Raw genomic sequence first — 314 nt, forward strand, 5'->3', positions numbered from 1 at the left:
CAGCTGAAACAGACATTCCAGTAGGAGTTTGCCCACTGGAATGGGAGTGAGTGTAGGGGGTCCCACAGTAAGAACTGAAAATCCTGGGACAGTCTAGCCTATGAATTCTTGAAACTGACAGCCATTTCTCCCTTTCAGGACAAGGCCCCACACTGAGGAAAAAATTCTGGGAGTGGAATCAAATTGAGCAGGTCGCAGACAACAGTGATGAGAAAGAGAAGGTTCAGATAAAAGTAGAAGAGGAAGGAAAAGAAAACCAAGAAATGTAACAAAGAAAGCCCTTATATTTTTTTTGTTTTGTTTTGTTTTGTTTT

The sequence above is a fragment of the Leptonychotes weddellii genome, chromosome 5 (assembly GCF_054177405.1).
Source record: "Leptonychotes weddellii isolate Sample4059 chromosome 5, ASM5417740v2, whole genome shotgun sequence".
Classification (NCBI taxonomy): Eukaryota; Metazoa; Chordata; class Mammalia; order Carnivora; family Phocidae; genus Leptonychotes; species Leptonychotes weddellii.